The sequence below is a fragment of the Buteo buteo genome, chromosome 13, assembly GCF_964188355.1.
Source record: "Buteo buteo chromosome 13, bButBut1.hap1.1, whole genome shotgun sequence".
Classification (NCBI taxonomy): domain Eukaryota; kingdom Metazoa; phylum Chordata; class Aves; order Accipitriformes; family Accipitridae; genus Buteo; species Buteo buteo.
This window is the reverse complement of record NC_134183.1, coordinates 39,533,657-39,550,744: the sequence shown is the minus strand read 5'-3', so window position 1 is coordinate 39,550,744 and position 17,088 is coordinate 39,533,657. Positions and strand designations below refer to the sequence as shown.

The 17,088-nt window shown below is 54.3% G+C and overlaps 3 non-coding genes across 3 annotated transcripts; all 3 read right to left on the bottom strand.

The window, feature by feature from the left end:
* Positions 1-9,570: 9,570 nt before the first annotated feature.
* Positions 9,571-9,653, bottom strand: TRNAL-CAG (transfer RNA leucine (anticodon CAG)). The gene has a single exon. It is a non-coding gene; the product is annotated as a tRNA-Leu (tRNA).
* A 974-nt stretch (positions 9,654-10,627) lies between these two features.
* On the bottom strand, positions 10,628-10,699 carry TRNAG-UCC (transfer RNA glycine (anticodon UCC)). The gene has a single exon. It is a non-coding gene; the product is annotated as a tRNA-Gly (tRNA).
* Positions 10,700-14,798: 4,099 nt separating this feature from the next.
* TRNAM-CAU (transfer RNA methionine (anticodon CAU)) lies at positions 14,799-14,870 on the bottom strand. The gene has a single exon. It is a non-coding gene; the product is annotated as a tRNA-Met (tRNA).
* Positions 14,871-17,088: the final 2,218 nt, after the last annotated feature.

Here is a 17,088-nt window from a genome sequence, read left to right as displayed (position 1 = left end):
AACAATTTTTGGAAGCCAATTAGCAAAAGAACTTGAGATGTGGAAACACGATGGTCCCAAACCTGGACATTTACTCCTACAGTACGTAGAAGACATGCCGATAGCGACAGAAGAAAGACCAGCATGTATAAAGGTAACAACTGATCTTTTAAACTTTTGGGGGCTGAGCGGATACAAAGTCTCTAGGACTAAGGCCCAGATAGGAAAACAGACTGTGATATACCTGGGTTTTGAAATCTCACAAAGGCAAAGACAGTTGGGAACAGACCACAAAGAAGCAATTTGCAGTATCCCAGAGCTGAGAAATACCCATGAATTGAGAACCTTTTGGGGAATGGCTGGGTGGTGTCAGCTATGGATAATGAACTATGGTCTGTTAGCTAAACCATTATATGAAGCTCTTAAAGGTCCACCATTTGAATGGGGTCCAGATCAGCGGAGAGCTTTCCAGAATTTAAAATTGGCTCTGATGACAGCACCAGCTTTGGGACTTCCGGATTTGACCAAACACTTCCAGTTATTTGTACACAAGTGTAAGAGACTGTGTCGGTTGTTTGTCTCAACGTTGCTGGAACATCAAACCACCAACTGACACCACTGCCATAGCAACAGAGTGACAGTCGGGACCGCAAGACCAGAGGTTTCCTGTCTTCTTAGGAGCCTGAAGTGGAACTAATTCTAAGAAACTTTAACCTAACCCATGCACATGCGCCCAGACCCGGGGTCTGGAAGAAAGACCACCTAAGAATCCTTGAGACCCCCCAGTGACGGTATTGGGCATGCACACCACCACCGGGTGGTAGGTGTGGTTAAGCAGAACAGCTCTTGGAATATGCTAAGCGATTCTTAGAAGAAAAATGAATATACAACGAGGCAACCCAAGAAAAGAGCAGAAACGACCGACATTGGACGGAACATTCTCCCACCGGACTTGAAGACCAATCGGGCTGTCGGGACACCGCAGATCCGTGGTGGTAGCTATTGCAACTAACTCTTTCTTTCTTTTCTTTCTTTCTCTCTCTCTCTCTCTCTTTCCTTTGCGTTTGCAAACCTGTCGTTAGGCAAATAAAGTTACTTGGTGCTTGACCCTGTTTTGAGTCTTAATTCTGTTCCCGAGAATACGAGCAAAACCTCGCCCCGGTCTCTGACCGGCGTGCGACAGCGAGAAACAACATATTGCACTGGGAGTGCTGACCCAGAAGATGGGGAGCTGGAAACGACCGGTTGGATATTTCTGCAAACGACTGGACTTTGTAAGTAAGGGCTGGCCTGCTTGTCTGAGAGCTGTTGCAGCCACTGTGATGATAATACAGGAGGCTCGAAAATTGACTTTGGGAAGAATGATGGTGGTATATGTGCCACATATGGTGATATCAGTGTTGGAGCAAAAGGGGGGTCACTGGCTATCCCCGAGCAGAATGATGAAGTACCAGGTAATTTTAATGGAACAAGATGATGTGATTTTGAAAACCACTAACTTAATTAATCCTGCAGTTTTTCTGAGTTGTGTACAGGAAGGAGGACAACTGGAACATGATTGCCTGACTACCATTGAATACGTATACTCCAGTCGAGAGGATTTGAAAGATGTACCTATAGACAATCTGGGCTGGGAATTGTACCCAGCTGGCAGCGGCTTCATCAAAAATGGAATCCGTTACGCAGGATATGCGTAACAGTATTACTCTTTTAGTAATACTGTTTTAGTAACAGATATCAGTAACAACTGAAAAATCAGTTTCCCTTTCATGGCAGTTACTGGAAACCCCTTCCAGGCAGAAGGGCTGGAAAGAGGAGGGAAAGTCTGTCCCAGCACAGCTTTCACTGTAAATCCCAGAGGGAGCCTTCACTCCTAATCCTGGTATCGACTTCAAGTCCATCTCCAGACCTCACCCCATAACCCTAGGATCTGCTCACCAGTGCAGGCCCCCTCACTACACTCTCCTGGTGGCCCACTTGTGGAGTGCAAGGTACAGCTGGAGCTGAACTTGGCTAGGGACATGAAAAATAACAAGAAGGGTTTCTTCAGGTACATAAGACAACAAAGGAAGATGAAAGAAACTGTACACCTCCCATGATGAGCAGAATGGGAGACCTGGCTACAACCGACATGGAGAAGGCTGAGGTACTCAACAACTTTTTTGCCTCGGTCTTCACCAGCAAGTGTTCTAGCCATGCCACCCAATTCACAGATCCAAAGGCAGGGACTGGGAGAATGAAGTACCACCCATCGTACGAGAAGATCAGGTTTGAGACCACCTAAGGATGTGCACAAGTCCACAGGACCCGGTGAGATGCATCCGAGGGTCCTGAAGCAACTAGCAGATGAAGTTGCTAAGCCACTCTCCATCAAATTTGAAAAGTCGCGGCAGACTGGTGAAGTCCCCAGTGACTGGAAAAGGGGAAACATTTTTAAAAGGGGAAAAAAGGAAGACCTGTGGATTGGCAGGTGAGTCACTCTCACCCCTGTGCCCAGCAAGACCATGGAGCAGCTCCTCCTGGAAACTACGCTAAGGCACATGGAAAAGAGAGAGGTGATTGACGGCAGCCAACATGGCTTCACTAAGGGTAAATCGTGCCTGACAAACTTAGTGTCCTTCTACGATGAGGTTACAACATTGGTAGATAAGGGAAGAGCGACTGACGTCATCTCCTTGTGCAAAGCGTTTGGTACTGTCCTGCACAACATCCTTGTCTCTAAAATGGAGAGACATGGATTTGGCAGGTGGACCACTTGGTGGATAAGGATTGGCTGGATGGTCGCACTCAAAGAGCTGCGGTCAACAGATGGATTGTTGACTCCACTGGTGGAGACCAGTGACGAGTGGTGTCCCTCACAGGTCTGTACTGGGACCAGTATTATTTAACATCTGTGCCCAGGACATGGACAGTCGGATTGAGCACACGCTCAGCAAGTTTGTGGATGACACCAAGCTGGGTGATGTGGTCGATACTCTAGAGAGAAGGAATGACATTCAGAGGGACCTTGACAGGCTAGAGACATGGGCCCATGCAAACCTCAAGAAGTTCAAAAGGGCCAAGTGCAAGGTCCTGCAGCTGTGCTGGGGCAATCCCAAACATGGATACAGGCTGGGCAATGAGTGGATTGAGGGCAGCCCTGTGGAGAAGGACTTGGGGCTATTGGTGGATGAATATGAGCCAGCAATGCACACTTGCAGCCCAGAAAAGCATTTGTATCCTGGGCTGCATCAAAAGCAATGTGGCTAGCAGGTCGAGGGAGGTGATTTTCCCCCCCTACTCCACAGTACCTGGAGCACTGTGTTCAGCTCTACGGCCCAAAGCATTAGAAAGACATGGACCTGCTCGAGCGGTTCCAGAGGAAGGCCACAAAGGTGATCGGGGGGCTGGAGCACGTCTCCTGTGAGGAGAGTCTGAGAGCATTGGGGTTGATTAGCCTAGAGAAGAGAAGGCTCCTGAGAGACCTTCAGGAAAGGTGGGAGGGACTCTTGGTCAGGGAGTGCAGTGATAGGACGAGGTGTGATGGTTTAAAGTGGAAGAGGGTAGATTTAGATTAGGTATTAGGAAGAAATTATTTCCTGTGAGGCTGGTGAGACACTGGAACAGGTCATCCAGAGAAGTTGTGGATGCCCCATCCCTGAAGTGTTCAAGGCCAGGTTGGAGTGCCTGATCTAGTGGAACATAATCTAGTGGAAGGTATCCCTGCCCATGGCAGGTGGAGTTCCAACAACATGATCTTTAAGTTCCATTCCACATAAAACGACTCTATGATTCATTCTATGACTCTAGGTGGTATGAAGTGGGAGCAAAACATTTCAGGTGAAAGAGGCAAGGGCTTAATCACCAGAGAGGCCTCAGCAAGCTGCAACTACTAGGTGTTGAGATGCTTCATGAGCAAGGAATGTTTGTGGCCCCCCCAGGGCTCTGGGACACAGCATAAAAGCCTGCGCTGCTCCAGGCTCTGCATCCTCCTCTCTTGCCTCCCTTTCCTCGAGGAGCAAGGTAAGCCTGAGTCCGCTCCATCTCTCTCTCTGAGCTGAACTGCTGTCTTGGTGGCTACTGAGGCTGATACTTGGGCTGCCTCAGCTTTGCCCTGCCATACAACTGTTGAAGGGCTGCAATCTCTTTGCCTTTTGGGGGAGGTGGCTGGGGAGAGCTGGGAAGAGGAGGGCTCTTTCAAGCAGAAGGGGATCCATGGGGCTCAGCTGCAGGGGGGTCTGCCCACCAGAATGTGCACCTGCAGGAGGCCGTCTCTAACCAAGTGGCCAAGGGCGTCCAGTGCCATCTTCAAAGCAACAATGGAGATGGGGTATGATCAGTCTTTCCACAGGCACTTTAAAGCCACTGCGCTGGGGCCTATTCCAAAAGTGGGTCAGCCTTCCTGTGCCGTGCAACTCGGAGGGCACAATGAGGGCCATGGCAAATGTCGGCACACTGGGTGTTTTGAAAACAAAGAGTCTCCACGGAGAGAGCTGAGGAAAAGACAGACAGACTGATATTGAGGTTCATGCTCCCTGCCTGCTCTGTGTTTCAGCTTTGCCTCCCTCGCCGAGAGATGTCTTGCTTCAGACCCTGTCTCCCAACGCCCTGCGGCGCCTCTGGCCCAACCCCACTTGCAAGCAGCTGCAATGAGCCCTGTGTCGCCCGCTGCGCTGACTCGACGGTGGCCATCCAGGCCTCCCCGGTGGTGGTGACCCTGCCGGGCCCCATCCTCACCTCTTTCCCTCAGAGCACAGCCGTGGGATCCTCGCTGTCAGCTGCTGTTGGGAGCTCCCTCAGCGCCGGGGGGGTTCCCATCTCTTCTGGGGGCTCCCTCGGTCTGGGGGGGTCAGGGCTGTGTCTGCCTCCCACCCGCTGCGGTCTGAACTGCTGAAGCCAGCAGATCATCCCCTTTGGAGCACCAAGGAAGACAGGGATCCTGCAGCAGCAGGAGCGTAGCCACGGCTTGCAGGTGGGCTGAGTGTCCTCATCCCACCGCGCAGAAGGGACCTGTGCCTGCTGCTCCTCGCTGCACTGCAGGCCTCGCCGTGTCTCCTCTGGCTCTGCTTTGCTCTGAGCTCCTCGGGAAAGGGCTCATTCTCTTCTGCTTTGCTGAACCTCCTGCTGACGGAGGGAGCGTGCCGGAGTTAGGGCCTGCTCTTGGTGGGCTGGCATTGCCACCGGCTGGATCGAAATGGGGAAAGGCAAGCGCTTTGCCTGGAGCTTGTCCTTGGGCTATGGGCCATTCTCTGTGCCTCCCTGAACCCAGCAGACGTGTTTCTCGGTCTCTGTTCCGTGCCACTGCATTTCCTCCTTCTCATTAAAGACTTTGTGCAGCACAGCTGGAGTCTCGTGGTCGTTTGTTCTCCTCCCCGCTCAGTTCGCCAACATAGCTGCAAGGTTGTCGTGGGTTAAGCCCAGCTGGCAACTAAGCACCACACGGCTGCTTGCTGTCCAAAGAATATATAAAGCATGTGACGCACAGTGCAATTGCTCACCGCACAGAACTTGATGCTCAGCCCATTTCTGAGCTGTGATCCCTTCACCCCTCCAGCGCCAGCTCCCCCAGTTATATACTGAGCATGACATCATACGGTATCAAATACCCTCTTGGCTAGTTTGGGTGAGCTGTCCTGTCTGGGCCTCCTCCAGCTCCTTGTGAAAGTAAACTCTATCCCAGCCGACCCCAGGATAAAGGCTCTCTCCCACGACCGTGAGTCTGTCCCCATGCACGGGGCACTGCCAGTTGTGGGTGGAGCTCCCTGAACTGATACCAGAGCACCACAAATAAACAAGCAGGCAAGAGAAAGACAGAAAAGCCTCAGAGAAATGGATGGCACCAGAAGCAATGGACAGGGGTGGCAATACAAGTACTGCCACACACAGTGGTAATGAAAGACGGGAAACGGTTGCCCAGGGAGTGTTGTAGCATCTCCACCTTTGGAGGTGTCCCACATCCAAGCAGACAAGGCCCTGAATAGCCTCCTCCACTTGAGGCTGCTTTGAGCCAGGCTTGGAGTGCATGCTCTCCACCTCAGGTGTTGTGTGATTCTCTGAGCCCCTGCTGGATGCCCTCATCCAGGAGCAGCCCTCAAGACCAAGGGAGCAGAGAGGGGGCGAGGTCCAGCGCTCAGGAAAGCTGCAGAGGTTTGGTGGGCACAGGGCAGCAGAAGGGGCACTGGTGTCAGTCCCAGGGCTGGGAGCACAGGAAAGGAAGGAAGACGAGAGTGCATTAAACCATTGCCCTGACAGCAAGGCAAGGCTGCTAATCATAGAATCATTTATGTTTGAAGAGACCTTCAAGATCATCGAGTCCAACCATCACTCGTGCCCACTAAATCATGTTATGGAGTACCCTGTCCGCTCGCTTTTTGAATACCTTCAGGGATGGTGACTCAACCACTTCCCTGACCAGCCTATTCCAATGTGTGACAACCCTCTTAGTAATGATTTTTTTCCTAATATCTAACCTAAATCTCCCTTGCCTCAAAACTTGAGGCCCTTTCCTCTCGTCCTATCTCCAGCCACCTGACAGAAGAGAGCAGCACCCACCTCACTACAACCCCCCTTCAGGTAGTTGAAGAGAGCTAAATGTGTAAGCATGCTGAGGAAAGCCCTGAGGGAGCCAAAAGCTCAAGGTCCCACTGAGATTTGAACTCAGATCGCTGGATTCAGAGTGCTCACCATTACACCATGGGACCCCCTGGACAGGTGTGGTCCTTCCCCTGTGGCCACCCTTGCCGAGCCACGTGCTCCTGGCTGAGCCTGGCAGTCTCTCCATCTCCCAGTCTTTCCTTGCCGTCTCTGCTGCTGCCTCCCTTCACCCCCATGTTGGACAGCCTCCCAGTCTGCCTCTGTAAGTTATTGCCTATCCTGTTCTCACCTTGTACCTCATGCTAAGCAGCCGTTAACCACATATCCTTACTCTTGGTTGCGGTCCTAGCCAAGCTCCTGACCTTGCCAAAGGAGGCGACCAAGACAGAGGGCAGGGGATGAGGTTCAGCAGAGAGAAGAGCTGGCAGGAGGACCCAAGGCAGCTTGTTATGGGTTGCACAAGCTGGACTGCCTTCCTCTGCTGGCACAGTCCTGGCTGACTTCAGACCCTGGTCCTCTTCTGCAGGACACGCTGTCCCTTTCTGCCCCAAAGCAGCCATTTCCCTCAGTGAGAATGAGGTTTTTCTCTCCTGAGGCTGCTCCAGACCGGTCCAGACTTAGGTGAATTCTACTATTAGCTCAAGGCAGCTCTCCCACATGCCCTGGGTCCACCTGGCCAAGGGTCCATGCACACAGTGGGGAGAAGCTGCACTGAAGCTATCCTCCTTGCGCCAGGGTTTGAGTCTGTGTGTTGAGAGCAGGGCCCTTCCTCCCAGCAGTCAGACAGGAGGAAACACATGCGGGGACACTCTACTAGATCTCAGACTTAGCCCAGGACACTGAGGACGCAACCGCCTGGTACCTTTGGACTGCCCAAAGCACTGGGCTGGCAGCTGGCACTTCTGAACCCACAGGACAGACCAGGCTGCCGTGCCCAAGCCTAAGATTTCAAATGGCGAGTTACATTCAGAGAGGGTGTGAGAAAAACCTAGTCGCTGGAGAAGGGTTAAAATTCCAGAGAGTCACAAATCTGAAAGCATGTCGCGGAGAAGCAGCATTGCTGAGGGCTTTCCTCATCCATCCCTGGGACCTGCAGGACCGAGCAGGGTGGGAGGAGTGCCTGGGAGCAGCAAGAGCAGGGCCCAGTCTCTGAAGGTCTTGCAAAGAGGTGGAGGGACCCCCCACTCCAGGGGCTGGAGCACGGGGAAAGGGACGGCCCTTTCCCATGCGGATGCTGTGCCGCTGCAGGAGGAAGGATGTCCCTTCTGGGGCTGAGACAGCGTTTCTCCAAGCAATGGAGGGTCTTCCTGGGGCTCTGCTAGTCTCACCCAGCACTCGGGGAGAAAGGGTTCTGGGCCAGTGGGTTGTGTGGGCCAGTGCCCACAAGGCAGCTTCCTTGCTCGGGGCATTTTGTCCTTGGTTTCCTTCCTGGCAGCACTGCCTGCTGGGGCTGCCATGGTCCCCAGACTGTTTGCTTCCCCAAGGTCACGGCAAATGTTCCGTCCACTGTAGCCTCCGATGCTGCTCCTCCCTGCGGGACACTGCGGGGAGGACACTTTCTGCCCCCCTTACAGGCTTCAATGGGCAGCCAGAGATCTCCCAGAGCTCCCCAGCTCCTGGGAGCTGCAGCTCAGGCCAGGCTGGCTCACGCAGGAGGCCAAGCCACTCCTGTGTCCTGCACTCCCAAGAAATTTCTGGCCCAGGGCAGGCCTTGGCAAGCCAGTGAGCTACCTTAATATAGCAGAAGCCCCCTCACCGTCTATTCTCCAGGATGAACAATCCCAGCTCCTTCAGCATCTCCCTCAATCCCGACATGCTCCGGCATGCTCTGATACCACCCTGTGCATGTCCCCTCTTCCTCTTCCTGTGTGCACAGGACGACCTCTTCTGTGGCTCATACTTCCTGACTGCGGTCCTTCTGAAAAATGCCACCAGTGCTCGTGCAACCTGTGGTGGGATTGCGTGAGGATGCCTCTGTCCTGTCAGCAGTGTTGGAGAGAGCCTGCCATGCCCCTGTTGGCCTCTTACTGGTGGGCCTTTACTCCCACCTGTCCCTCTTCCCACTGGTGCTGTCCGTGTTTGCTGGTGAGGAACTGCCAGCTCAGGGAAGCTTTCTGGGTTGAAATCCTGCTGGTCAATGCCACATCCTGGATTGCCACCTACAGAGTGTGCCACTGGGCCTGAAAGAGGGAAGGACGCATCGCAGGGGCTCTCCAGCTTTGGGAGCAGAGGGCAGAGGAGCTCCCTGACGACTAAGGAGAGGGAAAAGTTGCCCCATCTCCAAAACGGGGGAAGAAGGACTATCTGGGGAACCAAGGAAAGCTGATGATAAACTGGAGCAAGTTCTGCGGAGGATCCCTAGGATAGTCAGGGGGTGGGGGGGCCTTGTAAGGAAAGGCTGAGGACCCAAGGCTTGCTCAGCTGGGAGACGAAAATGCTTAGCGGGGATCTAATAGGAGCCTCCTGGTGCCTACTCCAGGAGGCTACTGCGATGGCTGGAGGATGAGCGCCACGGTCAGAAGTTGAGCAGGCAGTTTGTGACTGGCTACACAAACACAAATGGTCACCCGGAGGGTGCCTAAGCATGGGAACAGGGGTCCAGAGAGGCTGTGAAACGTCTGTCGTCAAGGTATTTTATGACCCGAAAGGACAAAGCACTGATCAGCTGGTGGGAGCCTGCCTGAAGCAGGAGGATGCACTCTCTGACTCCCTGAAATGCCCTCCAACCAGAAGGGTTGTTGGAGGGGAAAGCGGAAGCAGGGAGAGAGGATTTTGTGGGTGAATGTTTGCAGAATGCCCAAAGGTCCACATTCTAGGCGAGAGGCATGCAGAACGCACGTTTTGTAGGGGAGAGTGGAAAAAGGAAAGGAACGGCATAGGGACTCTCTAGCAGCATTTCTCTGCTAAGCTACCGGCAGTGGTGGCGGTTAGGGCACGCAGCAAGACCTAACCCACAGAATGCCTAGAGGAGCAAGGCCATCGCCTTGGGGGGGAAGGAAAGCAAGACAAAGACAAGCCTGTCAGGAGTGGGACTCAAACCCACGTCTCCCAGGGAGACTGCAACCTGAATGCAGCGCCTTAGACCACTCGGCCATCCTGACCCACCGCTTCAGTGAGCGTTGCCTCTGCCACTCTACCCCCTCGCAGCTGCCGGAGCCAGCCCACCTCAGCCAGCCTCCTCCTGGCACTGCTGCAGGGGGAGCTGTATCCTGGGAGCACCCTTGCCTTGCTCCCACCAAGGGCGGCTGACAGGCGACTGCAGCACCTACACGCACTACAGGACTGCACAGTAGCCAGCACAGGGGCATCTCCTTGCAAAGGCCAAGGCACTCCTTCACGGGAGCAACCAAAGGAACCATCACAAATTACTTCTCTGCACATGCCAACACCATGCCCAGGGCCTCCGGGCACACATCTACCTTTCCCATGACTTCCTCCATTCCTCCAGGGCCGCAGGAGATGGCACGCTAAGCGTTTGGCCCACAATCCTGCCTCGTGGACTGTGCCTGGGGCAGCAAGGGTGCTTCCTTCTTCCCTCCTCGGAGCTGGGAAGGCTGGGCAAGGAGGGCTGTGCCACACCAACCTCTGGGTCAGTGCTGTGCCGATCTCAAGGAGCCAGTCTGTGGGAAAGGGGCTGGACACTCATGGTGAAAGCACAGAGGATGTGCCAAGTGCAGAGCAACGACTGAGCTCCCGTTCCTCTGGGGAAGAGGCTCACTTATTGCGCATGGTGCAGAGGAAGGAGGGCACAGATCTCTCGGGGACTTGTTGCTTCATGGAAGGAGGTAGTAGACTGTAAGGAGGTAGTAGACTGTAAGGCATCTCAGGGGGTCACTAGTCCAAATGCCTGCCTAAAGCAGGGCTAGCCCCAAAGCTAGAGCAGGTAGCACAGTGCCTGAGCCCCACTGAAACTTGAGTGTGACACCCAGGCACGGAGAATGCCAAGGTTCTCCGGGCACCTGCTGCAGTGCTTCAACACTGCCTGAGAATCTCAGAATGGTGCAAAGCAGCCGCTGCAGCCTGCTGTTGCTAAATGGGGAAGGCACTGTGGAGCCAGGCAGAAGAAAAGTTGGTCTGCGTTGGCCAGGAATCGAACCCGGGTCAACTGCTTGGAAGGCAGCTATGCTCACCACTATACCACCAACGCTCCTGCACACACTACTGCCTCCTGCTCCTCCAGCCCAGAGCCTGGCCTCCCTCCTGTTCCTCCACGTCCCACTCCTGACTGCCTCCTGCTCTGCCAGGTCACCAACTGCCCTCTTGCCTGCTCCTCCGCTTCACAGACTATCCCGCCTCCTCCTTCCAGCCCCCTGCACACATACACACGACCTCAACCGGCTGGCACGTGGGTGTGCTTCTCTGCCTGTGAGCTGTTGGCTACGGAAACTCCAGCTGCTGGCTGCTGGTAATGGTCACGCTCCCCATCTGCGTTCATATGCGGGCCAGCTGCGCACGTACTATGCAGGTGCCTGTGCGTTTGCGTGCACGTACCTGTGGTGCTTTAAGCACAGACAAACGCCCACCCAGCTGCTCATTACTTTCCCCACCCGCAGGGCCATGCAGAGCACTGAAAACACAATGAGAAATCTCATGGCTCAAGATAAACACACGGACAGGGCTTAGCAAAACCTCTTGTGGGAAAATCAGGCTTGACTTGGGCAAAATCGATTCTTGGACACTTAAACCAGATGCAAGTAGTGAGAAACACAAAGACAAACAGAAAACACCGCCTTTCCTCTCCCCTGTGCCGGGACAACTTCAGTGCTTCACACCAGACTCCTTTACCTGTCCAAGCAGGATGTGTCTCTGCTCTTACACACTCTTTTTTTTCCTCCCACCTCTCTCCGCCCGGCGTTTTCTGCCCTTTCGGGAATTTGTTTTCACAGAGGGGCCACCAATGTTGACGACGGCTCAGCTGTCTTGTGCGGTGGGTCCACTGCGGAGCTGGAACTGGCTGTGTCTGACACAGGGCAGCCCGTTATCTCTTCCCACAGAGGCCATTCTGCAGCACCCCCTGACCCCTCCACTACCAAAACCTTGCCATGGCTAGCCAATACAGTGCCCATGGGGAATACCAGAGGGCATAACGCTGAGGTAGCGCGGTCGGAGGCTGCCCCGGTCAGAGTCTGCCCCAGTCGGAGTCACAGTCAGGCTGTCCTGGGCTAACGTGTGGTTGCATGATGTACCCTTTGGTTGAATTAAAAAGGCACAGCAACCAGCCTGGGTTTCTTCCTAGGCACTGGATACGTCCGAAGCTTGTAGACGTGTGTAGTAGCAGCTCAGCAATCAGCAAGTAAAAAGCAGGCAATGCTAGGGTAACAATTCTCTGTCTATATAATGTGCAAATAGGCCAGGTGGATCATTTCTAGCACAAGTTTCTTGGTCTATAGAACTTGGCCGGATATGAGCATCTGCCACATTCCATGCTGCGTGCCCGTAAGCAATTTGTGTTGCAGGACTCCGCGCATTACCTGTTCCTGGGCTAAAACCTGCCTTGTGCTGCCACTGGTTTTGGTGATGGATGATTGCTTTGGTGAATGCCCATGCCGGCACTGATGAACGATGAAGTACATGTGACCAGGACGTACCTTCCCCGACATACACATGAGGCACCATTTTCTTTCAGCTGCCATTTTCTTATTAAGCACCATAACCACCATGTTTTCCTACTGCTCTGTGATTGGCTGACAGCCATTTCCGGACCCCGTTGTACCCACCTGCTCTCAGGCAGACCTGTGATTGGCTGCCAGAACCAGCCAACCCTACCTGTGTACCCAGAAGCACGTCAGGCAAGGAAGCCCCCACTCGCTAAACAAAGGGAAGAGGCATCTTCTGACAGCGTCATTCCCTGTGGCCTCTCCTACCGCTTTGTGATTGCCGGACGGCCATTTTTGACACTGTCATGCCCACATGTTCTCAGATCTCCCTCTCAGGGACTGTCTGCTTCCTTTGGACCAAGAAGTGTGTGGATATAAAAAGATATACCATGCAGTGGTATCCACTCTGGAATGAAGACGAGCACTTAGCACAAGCGATATTCCTGTGGATGGCCCATTGCCTGCAGAGCCAGAGGCGACCTCACAGTCGACATGCAAGCGATCTTCTGGCTTCTGGCCAGTCAGGTACTCAGGTAGCAGGGAGCTCACCTGCAAATCCCCGTGCTATCTTTCTGCTGCCAGCTCGTGAAGCACTTCCAGGAAGAAAGACCCATAGAAGAGGCCACTCTCCATTATCTTTGAAAGGTCGCGACAACTGGGAGAGGTTCCTGAGTCCTGGAAGAAAGTCATTGTCACTCCTATCTTCCCCAAAGGCACAAAGGAGAATGGGGGCAATAGCAGGCTGGTCCGCCTCACCTCGATCCCTGGGAAGGGGAAGGAGCAACTCATCCTGGAAACCCTTTGCACACCCATGAAGAACAAGAATGCGATTGGTCTTGTTTTCATTTCGTTCTACTCCTAGCTCATTTCTGTCAGACTGTGCTTTTCTGGTTTTGGGGGGGCTTGGGGGGGTGTTTGTGTGTGTGTGTGTGAGAGAGAGGGGTATTTGCTAGGAGATCTCAAGCTGCACTAACCAGTGAGGAGAGTGGATTGGCATCAGGGACTGCCCAGGGTTGGAGCAGGACACTGGACAAACCAGGCCTGGGCTCCAGGCATGGATTCTGCACAGACCTGTGGTACAGTCTAGGGTTCAGAGCACCTGCTGACGTGCACATGGGAGTGAGGGGGTGGGTGTCCAGCACTGAATTCCAGTCCTGAGCAGCCAGAAGAGAGGGAAAGACTCAGGCTATGTGTGAGTTTTGTCTTGTAGTGAGCAAGAGAAGACAAAGAAAACACCGCCATGCCTCCCAATTTTTCCAGGCTCAGCTGCACTCCTTCACTGCAGACTACTCCAGCATGGGTTCTCCCCATGCTGCGCTTCTGAACAGGAAAATCTCTTTCAGCGTGGGCTCTTCCACAGGCTTCAGGCCCGTCAGGGAAGTCTTCACTGGCGTGCCTTCTCCGCAGGTTGCAGTTCCTTCAGGAGTATCCACCTGCTCCAGCCAGCATGGGTGCCCTGGGTGCCACAAGCTTTGCAGATGGCTCAGTGTGGTGGAGGCCCCTGGAACCAGCTGTGTGTGTGGTGCAGGGCAGCCCCTTAGCTCTTCCCCACAGAGGCCACCCTGCAGCAGCCCCTCTCCCCACCACTGCCAACACCTAGCCACGTATGGCCAATACAGTGCCCACGGGGAATACCTACTGTCCTGGTTGCAGCTGGGATAGAGTTAACTGTCTTCCTAGTAGCTGGTGCAGTGCTATGTTTTGTGTTCAGTATGTGAAGAATGTTGATAACACACTGATGTTTTCAGTTGTTGCTCAGTAGTGTTTAGACTATAGTCAAGGATTTTTCAGCTTCTCATGCCCAGCCAGGGCACCTGACCCAAACTGGCCAATGGTGTATTCCATACCATGTGACGTCCCATCTAGTTTAGGAACTGGGAAGGGGGGGGCAGGGATTCGCCGCTTGGGGACTGGCTGGGTGTCGGTCGGCGGGTGGTGAGCAATTGCCCTGCGCATCATTTGTACATTTCAATCCTTTTATTACTACTGCTGTCATTTTATTAGTGTTATCATTATCATTATTAGTTTCTTCTTTTCTGTTCTATTAAACTGTTCTTATCTCAACCCAGGAGTTTTACTTCTTTTCCTAATTTTCTCCCCCATCCCACTGGGTGGGGCGGGGAGTGAGTGAGCGGCTGCGTGGTGCTTAGTTGCTGGCTGGGGTTAAACCACGACACCTACTCAGCCCTGCTCCTGGCTGGAGCTGCGAGTGAGCACGGCAGCAAACAGACTAGGATGGAGAACCCCCCCAGATGGTCAAGCTGATTGCATTGGTGTTTGCCAAAGTAGCAGCAGCCTTGTCCTCCTCCTCCCCACCTGCAGATTCCTGGAGGTCCCTGCTTGCGGCTGGGAAGTTGGGATTGAGCTGCCAGATGGGAAGGGAGAAACGCCTGTGTCCCCAAGCCACCCACTTCCTTGTGGGGGGAGCTCTGCCTGCTGCTCCACAGCCACCTGTCTGCCTTGGCGAGGGGCACTATGGGAGTGCTGGCTCCTAAGAAGGCAAAGGAGAAAGAAGGTGGCAGTGGCAGAGAGAAGGGCTGAGGGAACAGGAGGGCCGTGGCCATGGGTGCCCAGAGAGCTAGAGCAGTGCAGGTTAAAAGTTGCTGGGAGAGGCAGCAGCTGTCAGGAGGAGGGAAAAAAAGGGCCAGTTAGCAGAGGATGGTTTCGATCCATCGACCTCTGGGTTATGGGCCCAGCACGCTTCCGCTGCGCCACTCTGCTCCCCCCAGCACCTCTGCCGGCACCTCCCACGGCCCTGCCTGATGCTCCCTGGCACTGCCAGCCCTCATGCCTCCTTCCCTTCCTCTGTCCTGTGCCCTCACGCGGGCCAGGAAATGGGCTCTCTGGAAAGTTCACCTCCTTTGGGCCTGGGGTGGCAGCTCAAGGGCCTTGCCTTGCCCTTCTCCCCACATCTCCTGCCCATAACCCTGCATGGGGACTTTCTTCTTGGCCACCCAAGCTGGCTCTGCAGGCACTGGAGGAAACCCCGGAGCGAGGGGGCAGCCTTGTTGCTTTGCAGGGCAGAGGGGAGCTGCTCTCCAGCGAGCTCAGGACGGCTGCCACCCTGCCCAGGAATCCAGCTCCCAGGGGGCTGTGGGACTGTGCCCAGCGTCAACGTCCGTTCTTTTTCCGGCCGAGGAGGGAGACAAGGACGCTTAGCATTACCAAGCGTAGAATTACCAAGGGAATTAATCCTCCTATTTAGGCTGGGCAGGTAGTGGTGGCCCAACCTAATGCATGGAGGACCCCGACATAGAGGAAAGCAGGGTTGGCATATGTTTACAATACAGTTGTGTCGACCAATCAAATTACTCATGTTAAGGGGTGGGCTAATCAGTTACTATTGCTCCCAAGATCAGTATGTGCTTCTCCCGGGCAGGTGGTGTGGACAGATGCTCAGTGGGGTGTTAATCTTCATTGTTCTAAACCAATGTCCCTTGCAGGTGGAGGGGCTTTATACTCGATTTAGGTTGATTGCTGTTCTGGCCGTGGCTGTATACCCGGGTTTTTTTGAAAGACAAATCTCCCAATCTCCCATTGGTTTATCATCTGCATGGGGTGTTCTCAGCCAGTGAGAGCCAGTCTAGGTTGGGTCGTCAGGTGACGTTGATGCTGAGGTAAAAGCCCTTAGTCCTAGGCAGTGTTCGTTCTTCTAAGCAAGTTGTCTAGCAGTTGGCACCTTGCCTTTCACACCAGCGGTGAGGGCCTTGCCCTGCCAGTGCTGTGCTGTGCTCCCCCACAGCTCCTGGCTTGTCCTCCCTCCTGGCACAGGCCTGCCCTGGCTGCTCCCTGACAGCCGAGGGCTGCCCCCGCCACCGTGCAGGGTGCCGAAGAGCCAGAGAAACCCCTCCTCTCCGTGCCTGGTGCCATTCCTGTCCTGCCCAGCACTGCTGGGAGTGGAGGTGGTTCCCAGTCACCACAGGACAGGGCTGACCCACCCGCACTGGGTGGTGGCCAGGCTTAAATGCTGCCAGGTGTCCCAGGGAAGGCTCTGGGCAGGCTGAGCTGGTAAAGCCTCTTGGTGAGGGTGAGGGATGAGGTGGCAGTGCTGAGGCCTGCATTTTTGGGCTTGTGTTTGCTGGTGCCCCGTCCCATCCACAGGCCAGAGCATGCAGCGGAGACAAAAGCAGGATGGAGAGCGCTGGAATGTGGGTGCTGATGTGAGCATGGGGATCATGGCCCCAGCCTATCTGCTATTGCTCGGGGGAAAGTATTTCGCTGCAGATCAAGAGGTCCCTGGCTCTGCTCCAGGTGCCCTCTCCATTGCCCCTTTCCTTCTCCGTTCATACTGACTCTCTCTCTGAGCTTCTTTTTCCCTTGCAATGCTTCCCCCACCCTCAGTGGCATGGCTGCAGGGAAAGGACCATGCACCAGCAATGGGCTTGTCTCTCCTTCTCTTTGGCTGGTCGCTCACTGCACGTGTCCCTCAGGGTTTCCCTTTTCCTTAAGATGCTGAACCACCCAGGCAGGCTACCAACAGGTCCTCCTCCGCTGCTGCTCTGTTGGGAGCAGCTGGGTATGCGACTGAAAGAAGCCCTCTGGGAAGCCTCTGGCTCTTTTCTATCCTGCCCATCAGGGTCGGTGATGGCAGGGCATGGTCTCCTGAAGGCACAGGCACCACCATGGCCTCTTCTGCACTTCCATGTCTTTCCCATAAGAGGAGGAGACAGGAGAGCCCCACCCCTCATCACCTCATCCTTAAGCCAAATTTGGGAAAGGCCCCTGAGAAAGGTTGGCCATGTGTGCAAGGACTGGGGACGGGTCAGGCAGAATATCCCCAGGACCCCAGGCAAGGTCTTAGGTCTATGATGTGTCTTCAATTCATTGTTAGCAATGAGGTCAAAAGAAGGACCTCTTCTGTAGCTCATAGTTGGTGCTGGCCCCTTCTCTTCCCCCCACCCCCACCCCTTGCCTGCTGCTCCACACCAGTCTGCCTTTG